We start from the raw sequence: 19,072 nt of genomic DNA on the forward strand, positions 1-19,072 counted from the left end.
TTAAAATAGAAAGCCTCCAGACACATTAGCAAACTTCTGTTTTATTCATCCCATTCCTCACAAATAAGCTTTGCAAGAAACAGAGTCTAAAGATAAAAAAAAAAAAAAAAAAAAGGAGAAGAAGTATATACTTTACTTTTCATACAGACATAGCATGCCTCCCTGCGCTGGAGGTGGATATCAAAGGAAGGCAACAAGGCAAGAACAAAAATGTAAGTAGTCACTACTCACCCTCGGAGGATTTGAGCACCACTTCAAACATCTAGAATCTCTTGGAATGGATGGGGGCAGTTGCACGTTAGAAGATTGCTTTGCACATAGAAAGGCTGTGGTCCAGCCAACAAACTCCTCCATGAGCCCTGTTCTCTGTGCAGCATCGTAGCCCTGGTGACAAAGTAGTTGCATGAGTGTTTGTGTCCTTCATGTTCACTTTTTATTTTTTTTTTTCCCCTAGGCTTCATATTCTCATCTCCTGTTTACCATACCTTCATGCATCACAGTGGCATAGCTGGCCGGGATGCATTTCAGGTGTCCCCTCTGCAGAGGCGAGCAGGACCCCTTGCCATTCCCATTTTGTCCTCAGTCCCAGCTGGGGATGCCCCAAGAGCAGTGCTGGAGCACCCTGGGGTACTCACTCAGGCTGGCCTCCCTGTGCCAGTGGTGGGGTCAGGCCATGCTGTGCTGCTCCATGCTGCTCCTGGTTGCTGTAAAATAGAAACATGTTACAGCATATGCTTGTTGACTGCCTTGCACAGTGCTTCTGGTGTAATTATGGAAAAGGCACAGAGCGAAAACAGTATGTCTAAAACAGTGCTCGTGTGATGCAGCTGTATCCGTTCTTAATCCTTCATTAATGCCTCATCAAAAGAGTACTGTACTTTTCCTTTGTTTGATTTACCAAAGGTCAGCATACTTGGAAGCTATTGTCATAGAGCATTACAGAGTTTTTACATATTTCTCTGGTATTGTTCCAAGCCATCGTATACGCAAATGAGTCAATTGGTATGCAGATTTTCTATCATTAAAACCATTTCAAAATCAGCTTTGTCATTGGTTTAGTGTTGGAACTTGCATACCCTTCTTGAATGTAATGTGTTGCTCTGCGTGGGTACGGTGAGGCCAAACTCATCGTGGACCAGTCCTGGTTTTCATACAGGAAGAACTTCCTCTGACTTCATGGGAAATTTTGCCCGAGTCAGGCCTGAAAGGTGAAGTCCCCCTATTCTTACCATGTTGTTTTTGTGACCTGATAGGTCTGCATTGCCTCTATGTGGCCGTGTCTGTGACTGTGCTTGTGCTTTTCCCTCCTCTCCTCCACTATTCGCTGGGTTGTGCTTTGCCTCAGTGCCCAAATACGCGATTTTCAAAAGCTTTCAAAAGCTTTTCCTAGCTAGCCACCTTTGAAGAACTGTCAGCCCCCTGAGCTGCTACTGTTTTTCCACCAGGTGGCACATCTTCCACAGCTATCCGTGCTTCATGCAACAGTAGCTGCCTTTCTGTGGGTGGCACTGAAACCATATAATCATCCACACACACCGAAAGTTCACATGAATCCCATAGAGGAATGCACTTTTTTTTTTTTAACTACTGAATTTCACCTCTGAGCAACAAATAATGCTTAAAGAATAATACTAATACTTGCCTTTTCTATCTAGTATCTTCACATAACCATTTAGTGCTTCCTCTGCTGGTTTTTTTTTTTTTCCTGGCTGTTTGTATGCAGGTATCACGCACTAGTGGTGTAGAACCTGGTTTCATTCATCTATAAAAAATATCTTAATGACGTCTATGTGAAAAAAAACAGTGTTTTTATTTGCAGCTGCATTGTAGATGTGTCAAATGGCATGAAAGTCCTCTCTCTTTAACAAGTGAAATATATAATCATAATCAGAATAAAATGAAAGTAAAAATAAAAAGCTACGTTTGTTAAAAAAAGATTCAATTACAGGAAATGTTCATTTTAACAATGTGCAATTTATCTGAAGTTTTAGAAGAACAGGAAATGTAGATACACAATTCTTTCCAACAGTAGAGGAGGGCTGAACTAGGGACCATCTGTACCAACTCAGTATTTGCTAGCCTATGGGACCTGATGTGATGCAGCTGAGGGAGCTAAAAGAGTTGGCTGACCTCACTGCAACACCACTTTCTATCATCTTGGAAAGATCATGCTGATCAATGAGTATTGGACAAATAGAAAATGGTTAATAAATGTTCATCTACAAAAAAAAAAAAAAATCTGGAAAACTACACATCAGTCAGGTTTATTTGTCTGCCTAGGAAAATTTTGGTGCAAGCCAACATGGAAGGTATTTCCAAGCAAACGAAGAACAAGAAGGTGAGTGGGAAAAGACGACATGGACTTGACAAGGGTAAGAATTTAAGTTAGGCAAGTAAACAGCCACTGAAAGCACCATCTTTGGTCACCCAGTGGAATCACCTGCCAGTACCCCCCCAAAAGGTACATCATTACTTAAAGACACGGCTACGTGCACTGGCCCAGACACCTAATGACCAGAGATTCTGTCTGTAGAGATTCTCTTCATTCTTATGGAGGGCAGCGCCAAAATGGGTACATGCTCATAACATACATGTGAAGGCTGAAGAAATAATCACTCAATAGGCTAGGAAAAATATGATACAATAATCCCTTAAGTTTGGGATCTTCTGGTCAGTGAGAAAGTATTGGCTGAACACAATAATCCTGACGCTACGCAGAGCAGAAGCTGCTCAAGTGTGATGCTTTCCCCTGTGTGATATTAAATAGCAAGGTCTCCCATGGTGTCTTGATGTCCCCGCTTCTCTTCCAGCTAGGCAAGTTATTTCCCACACTCTGGTGCTTGCAGAGTAGGTGGTGCCATGTTAAATACTGTACAATTTACCAAACTAAATTTACATTGGGAAACATTTTTGCAATTATTTGAGGCAATTCCATGAAAAAATAATAAATATTTATTTGAAAGTATAAACATTTACTTTTTAATATTTTTTCAGGTGAGATTTAAATTCATATGTTAAAATCTTTGAAGAGCAAATTAAAAAGATGTAGAAGCAAAATGTTTTGAACTGCCAGCTGAAATGATGGAGGAGTTGCAGTAGAAACTGGGGAAAGCAAAGTGTGCTTAGTTGAGTCTGTGTTAACTGGAAGACTTGTAAACCTGAGGTTTTAGAACCAGATGTGGGTAAGCTGCTTACACAGCAGGAGGGGAACAAGCCAAGGCACATTGCAATGACCCTCCGTGTTATACTTTGCAGGTACCGGGGAGCTGCAAAGCTGGTCAGACCCTCTGCTACCAGTTCCAGTCCAAGCTGAGTCTCAGAGGCAGCTGTTACCCTAGTTTTACAATTACTGCTGTGTTGTGCTCTGCAGACACTGATATTCAGACGTAAGACAGACTTTCAGACAAACTTTCTGCTGTTTGGCAAGTTCAAGGCAGGACTGATGTTCAAAATAATACTGGCCGCCCTCTTCTAATGTAGGAAGTCAGGTCAAGATCTTGACTCTGAAGCTATTACTATTGGTGCTTTATTTTCTTGACTGCATTGATGAGTGGCTAGTTCCTCACTACCTACATGCCCAGAGAAGCTGTGGATGCCCCATCCCTGGAGGTGTTCAAGACCAGGCTGGATAAGGCCCTGGGCAACCTGATCTAGAGGGTGGCATTCCTGCCCATGGCAGGGGGGTTGGAACTAGGTGATCTTTAAGGTCCCTTCCAACCCAAGCTGTTCTATGATACCTGTCACAGGGCATGAAGCTTTCCAGTTGCCCAAGAGGAGAATGAATGACTTTGCACCTATAAAAGGATGCACAGACAGGTCTGGGTTGCTGAGACTGGCAGACTTTGCTGGACCTGACTGCAGACTCCCAGCCTGAACTGGAGCAAGCCAGGCTGGTCCACTCCCTTCTTTTCCACTACCTCCAGAGACTTTTGGTGACATGTCAGGGCAGGATGCTCCTTGTGCACCTACACTGGGTGGCCTGGGTTAAAGAAGCCTGCCATGTTGGAGATGTCCAGTCTCCCACTGCTTTTGTTCTTCCACTTACTTTTGCGTTTGCAAGGACTTAAACGCTTCTCAGATGTGTGCTTGTTAGGAAGAAGTGGATGCTGGAAGGAAATGTCACTCCCAGTGCCACAGCATGGGGATCTTGTACAGGCAGTCACCACACAGAGCCCAGCTCAGGCACCAGCTGGGCCATGAGGCTGGATCCCTGTCCCCCTGCAGGTTACAGCCTGCCAGCCTTGCTGTCCTTTTAGCTTCAAGCTACCTTGTCCCTAAGTAATGAGAGCAACCTCACAAGAAAATATTTTGGTTTTGAATTGCCTTCATTGGCACTAAAAGGAACACCTTTGATGCACAGCTTGTGACTCTGCAAACTAGACATTCCCTGTGCTTTGGAGAGTATTGCTACTGGGAAAAATATATTTTAGAAGTAAATGAGAAAGAACAGTTATGCAGAAGAAATACACTATTGTATCAGTTCTTTTGCCTTCTTAAAGGCATGAAGTTTGTGCCAAACTTAAAATTACCAGCAGAATTTGGAATAGTCATTAATAAAGTATGCAAGAGAACAGTACTTCCCCTTGTTGTATACGAACTACATTGACAAGGCAGCCTATCTTTGCAATACTTCAGAAGAAAAAAAAAAAAAAGTAAATACCCTTTTCATTTCCAGTCATTCTTTCTATAGCAACAGGGATGCCTTTTCTATGTAATGATATAAAACCACTACTTATGGAGTATCTTTTTCACTAAAAACGTGATAAAGGGGTCATGGTACAACTGAAGAAAACAAATGATCTATGCGTAGAACTACAGCAGTTCTTACCTACTAAAACCTACTGCCTACAAGATATGTTTTTCCATCAAGGCTTCAGAACATCAACATTGAAATCATATAATGGTTATTGTCATGGGGGACTCCCTTTTGAAAGGGACAGAGGGCCCAATATGCCGGCCGGACCCAACCCACAGGGAAGTCTGTTGCCTCCCTGGGGCTCGGGTGAGAGACTTCGCTAAGAAAGCGAAGCGCCTGGTACGGCCCACCGACTACTACCCGCTACTGGTCTTTCAGGCTGGTAATGACGAGGTAGCAACGAGTAGTCCGAGAGCGATCAAAAGGGACTTTAGGGCTTTGGGGCGACTACTTAAAGGATCAGGGGCACAGGTTGTGTTTGCCTCTGTCCTTCCGATAGGAGGGATTGATGCTGACAAGCAGACTCATCACATTAACACGTGGCTTCGGGACTGGTGCAACCGGCAGAACTTCGGGTTTCTTGATCACAGGAAGGTCTACGCGACACCAGGCCTGCTGGCACCAGATGGGATGCGCCTCTCTCAGAGAGGGGTAAGGATTTTTGCTCAGGAGTTGGCAGGGCTGATAGATAGGGCTTTAAACTAGTGTCAAAGGGGGAAGGGGATAAAACCAGGCACGCCAGTGATGAGCTAAGGGATGGTGCGCTAGAATCAGAGGGACTGTGTGCCAGTGAGGTCCTTCAGTTGGCTCCACAAGGTGCCGCGTGCAGTGAGGCACATTTGAAGTGCTTCTACACAAACGCACGCAGTATGAGGAATAAAATGGAGGAGCTAGAAGTCTTGGCCCAGTCCCACAGCTACGACATCATTGGCATAAGTGAAACCTGGTGGGATGAGTCCTGTGGCTGGTGTGCTGCAATAGATGCTTACAGGCTCTTCAGGAGGGACAGGCAGGGTAGGCAAGGTGGCGGGGTGGCAATGTATGTGAAGCATGGGCTGGACTGCGTGGAACTTCAAGTTGGGGATGGCAAAGTTGAGAGCCTCTGGGTAAGGATTAAGGGACAAACAAATAAAGGGGATGTCATTGTGGGAGTCTATTACAGACCACCTGGCCAGGACAACACCACCGATGAATTATTCTTTGCAGAACCAAGAGATGCCTCGAGATCAACTCCCCTTGTCCTAATGGGGGATTTCAACTTGCCAGACGTCAACTGGGATCACCACACGGCTGACACGAGCAAGTCCAGGAGGTTCATAAAGCACCTAGATGATGACTTCTTGGTGCAGGTGCTAAGGGAGCCAACTAGGAAAGGTGCCCTCCTAGATCTGTTGCTGGAGAACAGAGAGGGTCTTGTGGGAGACGTGGCAATTGGTGGCCGTCTCGGTCATAGTGACCATGAAGTGGTTGAGTTTAGAATTTATGGTGACAGAAGGAAAACTGTCACCAAAACTTCAGCCCTAGATATGGGGAAAGAAGACTGCAGGCTGCTCAGGGAACTAGTCAGCAAGGTCCCCTGGGAAACTGCTTTTGAAGGCATCGGCGTCCATCAGTGCTGGTCAATCTTTAAGCACTGCCTCCTAGATGCACAAGATCAGGCGATTCCAAAATATCGGAAGGCAGGCAGGCGGGGCAGAAGGCTGGCCTGGCTGACCAGGGATCTTCTACTGGAGCTTAGGCGAAAAAAGAAAGTGTACGGCTGGTCAGGTGGGTCAGGCGACAAGGAAGGAATACAGGGATGCTGTTCATGTTTGTAGGGAGAAAATTTGTGTGGCCAAAGCCCAACTAGAGTTGAAGCTGGCCATGACTTTGGGAGACAATAAAAAAGGTTTTTTTAGACATGTGAACAGAAAAAGGAGAACCGAAGAAAACATAGGTCCGCTACTAGATGGGGAGGGTCTCCTCACAGACAAGGACTTAGGCAAAGCAAAGCCATTTAATGCCTTCTTCGCTTCTGTCTTCAACACTGATGATGGGCTTTGGGACCCTGGGTGCCCTGAGCTGTAGGACCATGACGGTGGGAATGACAAACTCCCAACCAACCCTGAACGTGTGCGGGATTTGCTGCTCCACCTGGATCCATACAAGTCCATGCGTCTGGATGGGATTCATCCCCGGGTGCTCAGAGAGCTGGCCGATGTCATCGCGGGACCTCTCTCAATTATTTTTCAAAGATCTTGGGAATCTGGAGAGGTCCCAGTAGACTGGAAGCTGGCAAATGTTGTGCCAATTTTCAAGAAGGGTAAGAAAGAAGACCCTAGCAATTATAGGCCTGTCAGTCTCACGTCAGTGCCCAGTAAAATTATGGAGAGGATGAGCCTTGAAGTTATTGAAGCGCACCTAGGGGACAATGCAGTCATTGGTCCCAGCCAACATGGGTTCACGAGGGGCAGGTCCTGCCTAACAAATTTGATTTCCTTTTATGATAAGATCACCCATCTAGTCGATCAAGGGAAATCAGTTGATGTGATCTTTTTGGACTTCAGCAAAGCTTTTGACATGGTTTCCCATAGGATCCTACTGGACAAAATATCCAGCATACAGCTAAACAAAAACATCATACAATGGGTGAGCAATTGGCTGATAGGCAGGGCTCAAAGAGCTGTGGTAAATGGGGCTGCATCAGGATGGAGGGTGTTCGCTAGTGGGGTCCCCTAAGGCTCCATTTTAGGGCCAGTTCTCTTCAATGTTTTTATAAATGATTTGGGTGTAGGACTATACAGTGTTTTGAGCAAATTTGCTGACGACACCAAACTTGGAGGAGTTGTGGACTCAGATGAGGGTGGAAAGGCCTTGCAGAGAGATCTGGACAGATTGGAGAGTGGGGCAGTCACCAACCGCATGAAGTTTAACAAAAGCAAGTGCCGGGTCCTGCACCTGGGATGGGGCAATCCTGGCTATACATACAGACTGGGCGACGAGACGCTGGAGAGCAGCCCCGCAGAGAGGGATCTGGGGGTTGTGGTTGACAGCAAGTTGAATGTGAGCCAGCAGTGTGCCCTGGCAGCCAGGAGGGCCAACCGTATCCTGGGGTGCATCAAGCACAGCATTGCTAGTCGGTCAAGGGAAGTGATTGTCCCGCTCTACTCTGCGCTGGTGCGGCCTCACCCCGAGTACTGTGTGGCAGTTCTGGGCACCACAGTACAAGAAGGACATTAAACTGTTGGAGAGTGTCCAGAGGAGGGCTACTAAGATGGTGAAGGGCCTAGAGGAGAAGATATATGAGGAGCAGCTGAGGTCACTGGGCCTGTTCAGCCTGGAGAGAGAGGCTGAGGGGGGACCTCATCACAGTCCACAACTTCCTTGCGAAGGGGAGTGAAGAGGCAGGTGACCTGTTCTCCGTTATCACCAGTGATAGGACCCGTGGGAACGGTGTTAAGCTGAGGCAGGGGAAGTTTAGGCTGGACATCAGGAAAAGGTTCTTCACTGAGAGGGTGGTCACACACTGGAACAGGCTCCCCAGTGAAGTAGTCACTGCACCAAGCCTGTCTGAATTTAAGAAGTGACTGAACTGTGCACTTAGTCACATGGTCTAAACTTTTGGGCAGACCTGTGCGGTGCCGGAGTTGGACTCGATGACCCTTATGGATCCCTTCCAACTTGGGATATTCTATCATTCTATATGCATCAATTCACTTTACACTACTTTCAACTGTTTTTTTTCAAGATTTGCTAATACAAGTCATCCACTCACATCATGATTTATCAATGGTCTTTTTGTCACATCTTTATAGATGATTTGGATGAGGGAATTGAGTGCACCCTCAGTAACTTTGCAGATGACACCAAGTTGGGGGAAATGTTGATCTGCCGGAGGGTAGGAAGGCCCTGCAGAGGGACCTAGACAGGACGGGTCGATGGGCAGAGGCCAATGGGATGAGGTTCAACATGGCTAAGTGCTGGGTCCTGCACTTTGGCCACAACAACCCCATGCAGTACTACAGACTTGGGGGAGAGTGGCTAGAAAGCTGTGCAGAGGAAAAGGATCTGTGGGTGTTGATTGATGCTCACCTGAACAAGAGCCAGCAGTGTGCCCAGGTGACCAAGAAGGCCGACAGCATCCTGGCTTGGATCAGGAATAGTGTAGCCAGCAGTACCAGGGAGGTGATTATCCCCCTGTACCCTGCTCTGGTGAGGCCGCACCTTGAGTAGTACCATGTTCAGCTTTGGGCTCCTCACTACAAGAAAGACATTGAGGCCCTGGAGTGTGTCCAGAGAAGGGCCTGGAACGCAAGTCTTACGAGGAGCCGCTGAGGGAGCTGGGGTTGTTTAGTCTGGAGAAGAGGAGGCTCAGGGGAGACCTCATTGCTTTCTACAACTACCTGAAAGGAAGCTGTGGGGAGCTGGGAGTTAGCCTCTTCTCACAGGTAACTAGTGATAGGAGTAGAGAGAATGGCCTCAAGTTGCGCCAGGGGAGGCTCAGGTTGGAAATGAGGAGACATTTCTTCTCAGAAAGAGCAGTCAGGCACTGGGACGGGTTGCCCAGGGAAGTGGTGGAGTCACCATCCCTGGTGGTGTTCAAGGAAAGGTTGGGTGTGGTGCTTAGGGACATGGCTTAGTGGGTGACATTGGTTAGAAGGGGGATGGTTGGACCAGATGATCTTGGAGGTCTTTTCCAACCTTAATGATTCCCTGATTCTATGATCTGAAGAAATCTGTTTAAATAAATCCCAAATTCAGATGATACTACATCACTGGTTCTTAGCTGCAGACACAGCCTCTGTTCACTCATCAGTGTCTGGGGAGAGATGTCACCCTAACATGTAGCCTTGTAGTGCAGGTGGTGGTTAGAATGCCCTTTGGGACAGTTTGAAAATGTCACCAGAAGGCACAGTTCAGCCCATCCTTGGAGCATAATTTATTACTAGTGGCCTACTGCAGTTACATGTACTGGTGGTTATTTATCCCCATTTGGATTTGAGACCAGTATGTGCTTTCCTAGCAGATTGGGTACTATACAGTGGTGAAGGGTACTAGCAAAAGCACTGTCTTCTGCACAAGTAATATATATATATATTTTTAAGCTGTATTTTAAAGTATCATTGCACAAAGGGAAATGATGGTCCATGTTCTGAGAGCACTCTCTGCCCTGGTGTCATTTAAATTCTTTTCACTTCAGATCTTCCTCAATGACTCTTAACCATGGGGGAAATGGAAGTAAGTTGTACATGGGTGTGTGATGCCTATTGTGCACTTCCCCAGTGTAAACTTCAGCAATGAATGGATGCTGAATGTTAGAAAAATAGCTACATCCAAACCAACTGTTTGCAAAAGGAGGAGAAAGAAACAGGGCAAACTACCCCTTCTGCTCAGTTTTCCCAACAGGCCTGAGAAGAATGATTGTACCCTCTGGTCCTCTTGGCATTTTGAATAATGAAAAAAGCTCCTTCTCCGTCGCCTGCCAGCAGCCCCTACCTCCCCACAGCAGCGGGAGAAAGGGGCTATCAGAAGCTTCTCCTGTATCTGTCTAGTCCTAAACAAAAGCAAATAGATCACTTCAATGTAAGGAGAAGCAGCACCTAAATAGCATAATGAAAAGTCAATTTATGATTTTCAGCTCCAATATGGCAACCCAGATGAAATACCTGTAAGAAAGAGTATGGAGCTCTAACATAATGCTAGGCACCTTCTGCTCCTCCTCATCTCTTACCCAATACAGTGTCCTACCTCATTTCAGGTTTTCTGCTGTAATATCCAAGCTAAGTGGTCACCAGAGAAACCACCTGGTCTATGTGGAAAATAGTCAACTCCAAGCGTAATCCCCCCAGCTAGTATATTGAACTTATTAATTTTCATTACCCTTCTAAGGACTTTCTGCTTGAAATATTCCTCACATTTCACTGGACAGGGTATTTGGAGTACCTGGAGTACTTGAAATACTGCACCCACTGCATCCAGGTCTGGAGCCCCCAGCACAAGAAGGATGATGATCTGTTAGAGGGAGCCCAGAGGAGGGGCATAAAGATCATCAGAGAGCTGGAGCACCTCTCCTACCAAAGAAGGCTGAGAGAGATGGGGATGTTCAGCCTACAGAAGAGAAGACTCTGGGGTGACCTCATTGCAACTTTTTAGTACTTGAAGGTGATTTATAAAAAAAGATGGAGAACAACTCTTTGCTCAATCAGATAATGACAGGACAAGGGTGAATGATTTTAAACTAAAAGATGGGTAATTTAGAGTAGAGGTTAGGAGGAAATTCTTCACTCAGACAGTGGTGAGGTACTGGCACAGGTTGTCCAGAGAGGTTGTGGATGCCCCATCCCTGGAGGTGTTTAAGACCATGTTAGATGAGGCCCTGAGCAACCTGATCTAGTGGGTAGCATCCCTGCCTATGGCAGGGGGGTTGGAACTGGGTGGTCTTTGAGGTCTCTTCCAACCCAAGCCATTTTACGGTCCTACGAAGTATTTCCCAAGGTCATCCAGTCAAGCCTGCCTGCATACCAGCATTTAGACTAATGAATGAACTGAGTCAATAAAACTCATTTTGTCTTCTTGCCCATATCTATGCAGTGTACTTATGTAAAGTTAAACTCAGTCTTATCTAACACAAGAGGGGTATCATTTAGGCTTCTTGATCCAGTATTTCTTGATTCAGTAAACTACATCTTGCCTCATGCTGTTTTTGAATGCTTACTTTAGGCCTTATAGTTGGGTTTTGTTTAGCTGAAAGTCAGAAAACATTTTTCCATAGCTATATGACTTCAGCTATAGAAATAACAGGGCAGATTTTGTCATTGCTATTGAGTTACTTAGAATACAAGGAAAAACTCTGGTAAGGCAAGACTTGAGCATTCAGAATGAGATGCTGTACAAAATTAATGGTCTATTTGCTGCAATGATTTTCAAATCCAACAGTGCAAATTTGGTTTCATAGTTCCTCAAACAGATCCTAAGAAAACATTTTACAAATTAAAGCTCACAAATGGTTCTAGCAAAGTAGCATTTTTCAGCTGAAATGTATTTTATAGAACAAAGAAAGTTAAGTGCAGTAATGCTCCTTATAAGAATAACAATAATGCAGTAAAGCCATGTGATCTATGATTCCCTTCTGCAGCACATCTTCAGTGGGAAACCTACAATTTTCAGTCTGTAGGTAGTAGACTACAGACAGGAATGGTATTTATTGGATAGAGAGAAGAGAAGCCCGGTGGAAATGTTGTCTTGGAAATCTCTCTACTGCACTGAGATATCTTTGTTTATACTCTTTTTCTCTAGAGATCAGTTCTGAAGCTGATTTTTAGATGCCAAAGGAACACAGTGTGTTGGGTATAAATAACATGCTATCAGCCACAAGAGGGCTGCAGAGGTGGCCTCTGTGAGAAGAAACCAGGGGTTGTCCTGTGCTGTACACAGCCATTTCCAGATGGTTTCAGCGGACCCACTGCTCGCCACAGCCGAGTCCATCAGCAACCCTGGTGGCATCTTGTGATACCATATTTAAGAAAGGAGAAAAACTATAGAACTGGCGTTAAGAGGAGGGGAAAAAAGAGCAATAAACAGGAGTGCAAACAACAAGGTCAGAGAAGGACAGGGAGGAGGTGCTCCAGGCACCAGAACAGATATCCACATTGCAGCCCATGGAGGACCCCACACCTGAGCAGTTAGGGATTCTTGAAGGAACTATGGCCCATTGACAGTCCACACCAGAGCAGAGGAAAAATGTGAGAGGGAAAGAGTGGCACAGATAAACTGCTATGCACTGATCAACAGCCTGCCCTCCCCTCCTCCTTGCACAGCTCATTGCCTTGCTGAAAGGACTGAGTGTATCCACAGTGATAACAAGGAATGGAGGATAGGAGTCTGAAGTGAAGGAGTGAACTTGAACATGGGAAAGGAAAGGCGTTATTTTGATATCTGTCTTTCTGTTCCCCACTATCCAAATCAGTAATGAAATATTTTAATTGGCAATAAATTCATTTTCCCCAACACAAGTTGGTTTTTCCTATGATGGTAATTGGCAAGTGATCTCCCCATCTTTATTGTGACCAGATAAAGCTTTACCTTGACCAGCTTGGTCAAGCTTTCTGGTTCCTGTTCTATCTCCTAAAAGCTGAAATGAATGAGCAGCTCAGTGGGAGTTTGGCTGTTAGCCAAAGCTAACCCACCATCAGTATGCTTACTGCACTGGAATTAGCCTCACATACCCCAAAGAATTTTTCAGTGATGCAGTTAGCATCTCATCTTCCATACATTGGGATTATTTTTGGCTATTTTGGGAATATCCTGCAGCAAATAGAATGCCTTACATCCTATGCTGTAGCAAGCTCTTAAGGCTGGTAATAATTATTTAAGATGGAAGTCAAGCCAGGAAAAGGAGTACTATAAAGTCTCTCACTTCTTTTGCTTTTAAAACGAGTTGAAAAGAGGAAAGAGGACAATACCAAAAATAATAGTTGACATGGAAAGAAACAAGAAAGCAGGAAAGAAGAGATATAAAAAGAAGAAATGAGAGTAGTAAAGAGGGAACTTAATGTAGTCTCTGGAGTTGCAAAACAAGGGTATGGCCGGGTGGAAGGGATGGAAGTTTAGTTTCCTACCAAATGAGGTAGGAAAAGAAAGTTTCCTCCTTATTTAAAATTACGTCCAAAAGCTTCCTGAAGGGGCCAAATTCGGGCCAAGAATAATCAGAAGTAAAGGCTTAAAGAGACAGATTGAGTCTCTTGAGATTGAGGAGGCTCAGGGCAGTGGCTGATGCTTCTAAAACTGTGGGAGTAATGGCTGAACTGTCACTCCCCAAGCCCCATGGTACAGAAGGGAGGTGCTCAGGGAAAGGAATACAAGATGGACTTAAACCAGAGAGGGAAGGGTGCTTCCTTCCACAGCAGGTGGCAGGTAGTTTCCTCAGGCTGAAAGAGCACTTTGGAGAATTCCTAGAAAGCAAATACATGATCAGAGACTACAGTACAGGACTAAGCAGGGCTGTTACCTCTGTTGCCCCAGCACAATGTCTGGGGGAGTGGTGGGAGCCCAAGGGGAAGGGTCTGCAGAGAAGGGTGAGTTTTGTGTGCTCTCTTGGCACAGTGTTTGCTGTTGTCAGTGGTAGGAATGAAGCGGTGCTTAGCTCGAATGCAACACCAATCCTGTGTGGTGTCACGTGGTCCTATGCAAACACAAGCATGAAAGAGAAGTGTAATTTAGGTTTGTGCTGGCATAGAACATATACATGTAGGTTGCTTATAGAAACATTTATTTTAAGAGCTGTGGTGTAAATAGCCATTAGAGTAACTCAGTGGCAGGTAAGCCTTCCAAAGGGAGTGGGGGGGAGAAATGGCATGCATTGCTCTAAGGGTCAATCTCAGGACACTGGAAGAAATTCCTTTAATATGGTAATAACAATAGACTGGATGCATCAATAAGCTCTTCCAAGGTCTTTGTTCCTACAGGCTCCCAATCTAGATGGTAACATCCCCTTTGAGGAAGTGGCTTTGAGCCCAGGCCTGCACTCCAAAGCCCAGACTGCACATGCAGAGATAAAAACATTAAATACAACAACAAATTTAAATCATTAGCGAAGTTTGGCAAGTCTCCCTTGAATGTTGAAATTGCAGCACTCCAGATCAATGCTTATTAAAGGCCCTGCTCCTGTTTAGTAGGGAAGCTTTTAGTGCCTGACATAGGAACAAGGTATTTATAGAGACAGCAGTGACCTTCCTTCTGTTTGCCCTTCTGTTACTACTTGGATAGGCTAAGGGTAAGAGGGAATTTTGCTGTATCTCACTGAATCAGATCATTAAGGGTCATGATTGCTATAGCCATAAACGCAGTTCTAGAGACAATCTAAAGAGAGGCTCCACAGTGCATTCAGTTGCAGTAACTTGTAAGTTCTCTTCATTGCTTCAGAAATCAACGAAATAAGGAGTTCAAGGACTCTCACTCATTCAGAGACACTAACAAAGTGAAAGTGTCCTATCCATTCAAGAGAAATTACACAAGGATGTCAAATATTTTCAGTAATACATAATCCACCCCTCCGACATATGGAATTACGTGATTCCCTCCAAGAGGGGAGTGCAAGAGAAACACAAAGAAACAAAGGCTGGAGATCGTAAAGAGCAATGAGGGGAGGGTGGGATTGGATACTAGGAAGAATTTCTTCACGGAGAGGGTAGTCAAGCATTGGAACAGGCTGCCCAGAAAAGTGGGAGCCCCCATCCCTGGAGCTATTTAAGGGAAATGTGGATGCGCTCTTTAGGGACATGGTTCAATGGTAGACTTTGTAGTGTTAGGTTGATGGTTGGACTTGATGATCTTAAGTGTATTTTCCAACCTAAATGATGCTGTAATTCTATAATTTTAAGAACTTTTTTTAATTGGCTTCTTAATTCATACCAGTGTCACTTTCTGAAACATTATTATTGAAGAGAACAAACATTAACTAATACTGACACTGCTCATGAGATATGCTATAGTAACTCCACATTAAAAAGGAATGATAAGACCAGAGCTTCTGAAATTCTATCAAATTATAAAACCATGAGCAACTTTCACAAGTACCTGTTATCTGCTGCTGTTCAGAAACAAAAACTTGGAAGACAGAAGTAATAATTTTAGAACTTTTTCTAGTAGGCTTGGTATTTGCTGATATTTGGACTGCATATTAAGAGCATTTTAGTAGCAGTGAGAAATTAATAAAATCTCCCTTTTCTCCGAAATAAACAAGTATGACTAAAATGGAGCAAGTCCTTGGTGATTACACTGATCTCTGAGTATTTAGATCTGCCAACACAGAGCTTGTTGCAAGCATTGGATATGAGATCAGCTGGCAGAGACTACTTGGGTGTTCATTCTACCTCCTGACACTTGTGCAACAGTTACAGGAACACATAAAGAGACCATAAAATTACTTACACACACCTATAGTTGGATACTGAGTTTTTACAAATAGCCAAAGCTGATGTGGCAATAATGACAATACACAGGTGTTTATACCAAACAGTGAACCAGTTATCAGCTCTTCAGGACATATGTCAGATGTCTGTAGCAGCACTTAGACTTCCAGAGGTGACTTAAATCGGTTCTCTAAACTAGAATTTTCTAAATCCTTCAGCTTTCCACACTTTCTGAATCACTTACTTCATTGACCAGATTTTCTCCTGGCTGAAATGCTGCCTGCAAGTGTTCCCATGAAGCTGCATTGGTAGGTCCCTTAAGTGGAAAAAAATGTACCTTTTATTTCACAGGAGTGGAGAATTGATTCCTTACAGCATATCTGATCTTATAACTTTAATTGGTGAAGCCAGACAGTTGCTGAAATAGCTTAGTAAAATGCAAGCTTTTAGTCAGTTTTGAGAGGGGCAAAGTGAGAAGGCAGCAAAAAGCTTGACTTCAGTCTTACAGGAGAAAGACAGCTTTAACTATAGCTAAGAGGCACAAAAAGAGACCCCAGAAGAGAAAGGGAAATAAAATTTTCTGAAGTCATCCACAGGTCACAGCTAAGATTGACTAAGGCTTAGGGAAGCACCAAGTAAGTCTGAGGAACTTGCTGCAGGAGGGGTCCAAGGAGCCAGGAAAGAGCAGAGGGTTGTAACTGCTGCCAGGCAAAACAAAGCAAGCATTCAGTTAAAGCTAGTTTAGTGAACTAAAGAGAGTGAAAAAAACAGAAGGGAAAGAAAAGACAAGACACACTCTTTTCAGTAAACAAGCACAAGACCTGCAAGTGATACTGACAGACAGAAGAGCTTGGTATTACAGGTCTCCTATCCCAATTTCATCCTTTACATAGGTCACAGTTTTATGAAATACATTGATATAACGAATATTCCTGCTGAAAAAAGTTTATATTTTATCTCACTAGAAATATCCACTTCCAAACAAAGATCAGAATCACACCACAGTTTATGTAGGTCAGGTCAGACAGAGCAGAGTCATCCCATAACATAGGTGAGGAAGAAGCTACCCCTCTGGACAGAACAAGCAGGCTGATGTAGGGCAGGTTCCTATCCTGCTACTAAAATTGTTTACTAATCTTAGACATTGAACTTTGACTGCTTCAGAAGACTAACACCAATTGATCATAACTTTATGCTGCACCAGACCTTTGCATCATCAGGCAAATGTTCCTCCGTGGCCTAAATCAGTGACTCAGTGATGATTATCCTCATACTTGAGACAGAAAAATGAGGAATTGAACAGACTGGCAGTGTGAATTACTTGGTCAACAGGTTATGTCTAAAGATCTAGGAGACCCTCCTGTTGAGTGACAAGGTTCAGAATGTACCCCCTTGCTTTCTGAACTCCTTCTCAGAGGAGTCTAGGTGTGGCTAGACCCAATCCTAGTCCCAGACTTGCTCAAGAGTTTTTGTCTAGAAAGGATTGTATGCAATCAATCCAAAATACAACTTAAAGAAACTTCAGCATGCCAGCTATTAGTCACTTACCAAGAATCTGTTGTGGATAAGTCATCTGTCAACCTCGCTGAGTAACCTTGAGAAGTATCCCTGCTCAAGGGAAGAAACTAGTGTGCAGCTCGCTGCCATCTAAGAGAGCTCAATGGGCTCTAAGCTGTTCCCTGTTTGTAGGATAAGATAACTGACTCAGTCATATTTACATACCAAATACATTTGTTTGGTGCATGCTCAGTTAGCCCTTGGCTATTGTGTTATCTGTCTCCCCAGTCTGACATGAGCCAGATGCAGCCATCATAACCACCTCTGGTGGTTATTGCTTCAGTAAGGTAATGGGTGTGAAAGGTCAGTTTGGGGGTGGGAGGAGTACCCTGCCACACATACCCAGGAGAGTTCACCTCTATTATTCACAACAGCCTCACCTGAAAGGCATGGCAAGGACCTCTGCTTCCCAGGGGTTCAAGTGGAGTAAAGGCAAGAGGCAAAAATGGCCACAGGCCTCATTTATTTGAGGGCAATTGTTAATGAATTGCACGCAAGTCAAGTATAGATAATACTACCAAAACCTTGTGATGGATTTGTTTGCTAGAAGGTGTGTAAATTCATTGCACACCTAAATACAATCTCCTCTGTGCTTAACCTGCTCAAAAATTAGTATCTTTCAATTGCAAAAAGCAAAGCAAGTGTTTGAAAGATAATTGTGCTTTTAATTTTTCTACTTGGGAAACATAATATACATATACTTCAGTTACATTATACAATGACATTCTTGTAAACAACAAAAAAAAGATTCCCTCTCCCAGTATCTGGACAGTAAAATATTTACAACAGAAAAATAGTCAAGGAAATAAAGTAGTCTTGATTACCCAAGCCATTTTCTGTCTAACATATCAGATTATGAATATAAACTACTTCATTCACTTCTCTCAGTACTGACACTTTCCTTTGAGATTACTGATGCTTTAATTTAAGTTCTTATAATTCATATGCAATAAAGTCACTCCTGCTCTGCTTTTGCATTTCACTCCTGTACAGTCATTGCATAGGAGCCTAACTGTTAAATGATTTTTGTTTGAAATGTTAATCTTGAAATCAAAGAAAAAAATTAAATGTATATAAGTTTGTGTCCCACACAAATATATCCCAGCATGGAAAATCAGCATTGTGAAATTCTTTATATTGCTTCTTAACAAAAAGATTAGGTCTGGGTCCAAGTCTCTTGGCTTTAGCCAAAGTGATTTCAAATACAAGTATATATTGAAAAAAACAATACTTTATTGTTAAAGGAGAGTGCTTCCTGAAACAAAAGAACATGTGATTTCCTGGACAAAGATGTAAGTCATAGTGAAGAGAGCTCCCAAAGCTCCAAATTAAATATCACATTCATTAAGAATGAGTTAACTAGCTAACTGGAAAAGGTTCAGCCAACCCATTTGCTCTGGCAATTCTATAAACATTGGTGTAAAAAATATAAATAAAATACTTTTTTGCGTTCTGCTCTTAAGCACCACACAATCATACAACCAAAAACATGTGGTATGCAGAAATGGCGGTCATCTTTCACATGTGATCTGCTTTTATTATGTCAACACTGTTTGCCTTGTCCAGCAAGTTTCAACATCCTTCAGATACTGAGGTGCAGTCCTTAGCATTGGCTTGCCATATGTGAATTTCGTCTGCTTCTAGCACAGAAAGACACACGGACCTCGGTTCTCTTGCTTTACAGTATTTACAAAGTCCAGGCTAAAGGTAAGAAACCAAAGACTTTCAGCAGAACTGCCTGAGAGCAAGGCCAAGAACTGCTGGCCAGTTCCTTCAGGGAGAAAGAAAAACCCAGGACAGCTAAGGTGACACCAGTGGTGGGTTTTGCACACACGTGCCAGGTGGTGGCCAAGCCTGGCAAGGAGGCAGAGGGAAGCCAGGAAAGGGCAAGCACAACTTTTCAAGGTTTAAAGTTTTGGTCTTTTTTCTA

At 43.8% G+C, this 19,072-nt stretch overlaps 1 long non-coding RNA gene across 1 annotated transcript; it reads right to left on the reverse strand.

The window, feature by feature from the left end:
• Nucleotides 1–247: 247 nt before the first annotated feature.
• Nucleotides 248–19,065, reverse strand: LOC125184983 (uncharacterized). Its single transcript, XR_007169718.2, has 3 exons — nucleotides 17,134–19,065; nucleotides 486–704; nucleotides 248–384 (listed from the first exon to the last, which is right to left on the reverse strand). It is a non-coding gene; the product is annotated as an uncharacterized lncRNA (long non-coding RNA).
• Between the last annotated feature and the right edge of the window lie 7 nt (nucleotides 19,066–19,072).

The sequence above is a fragment of the Anser cygnoides genome, chromosome 1, assembly GCF_040182565.1.
Source record: "Anser cygnoides isolate HZ-2024a breed goose chromosome 1, Taihu_goose_T2T_genome, whole genome shotgun sequence".
Taxonomy (NCBI): domain Eukaryota; kingdom Metazoa; phylum Chordata; class Aves; order Anseriformes; family Anatidae; genus Anser; species Anser cygnoides.